The sequence below is a fragment of the Antechinus flavipes genome, chromosome 1 (genome assembly GCF_016432865.1).
Source record: "Antechinus flavipes isolate AdamAnt ecotype Samford, QLD, Australia chromosome 1, AdamAnt_v2, whole genome shotgun sequence".
Taxonomy (NCBI): domain Eukaryota; kingdom Metazoa; phylum Chordata; class Mammalia; order Dasyuromorphia; family Dasyuridae; genus Antechinus; species Antechinus flavipes.
The window spans coordinates 396,734,498-396,735,398 of NC_067398.1; positions in this window are offsets into that span (position 1 = coordinate 396,734,498).

Genomic DNA, 901 nt, shown 5'->3' on the forward strand with positions numbered 1-901 from the left:
TCAAATACTTTGCACTCGAAGCATTTTTTGATTCCATCACCTACTAGTGCTATATCTTGTATTTTTTATTAATTCTGTATAAACTTAAATGTGAGGTTTTTTCCTCTAATAGTATGTTAGGGCCTTAACAGTGATTGCATTGTTTTGTGTTTGTGTCACCTTTGTCCATCACAGTGTCAATGTTTCTTGATTACAGGAATTTTGAAAATTAGAATTTTATGGAAAAAATAACACACTTTTCAATTTTACATCAGAATTTGAAATTTAACATGTTACTATTTTAAATGTAAGTAAGCTAAAGTTTTATTATTAGGTGTCAGGTGTCTTCTATTCATTTGGATCAAGCAAAAAGATGAAGATAATTAACTCATCCAGGTTGAAACAGATGACCCCTCTTAAATGACCAAGATAGTTATTTTAAAATATCCCTAGCTTGCCCCTATTAATAAGGATACTAGGCGTTTATTCATTCTGGTAACATTAGGAACCTACTAAGTGTTCTTGTGCTGCCCCTTGTGGCTGGTAGTACTGACATCCCCATTCTCCCAAAACTTGCCCTTGACAAAAAATTATTCACGGGGTTATTAATCAAACGTTGCAAATTACTCATAGTCTACAAATTATTTGTGTAACATTGGGTCCGCAGGATAAAAGTGGTAGTACAATAAACCAAATCAACGTTCTTTTCAAATTCCCTAACATGAATTGTTTTCATTTGGTTCATTTAACCTGTTTCCTCCAAAGCTTATCTTTTGGAGTCGTGTGTGGGATTCAGTCATTGGTATGGAGCTCTCAAGGAAGGACTCCTCTGTGCTGGGCCTCACCAGCAACTGCTCAGAGACTGGGGGCCAGGGGCAGGGGCAGGGGGAGGGGGCAATGAGAAGTTAAATGACGTCCAAGG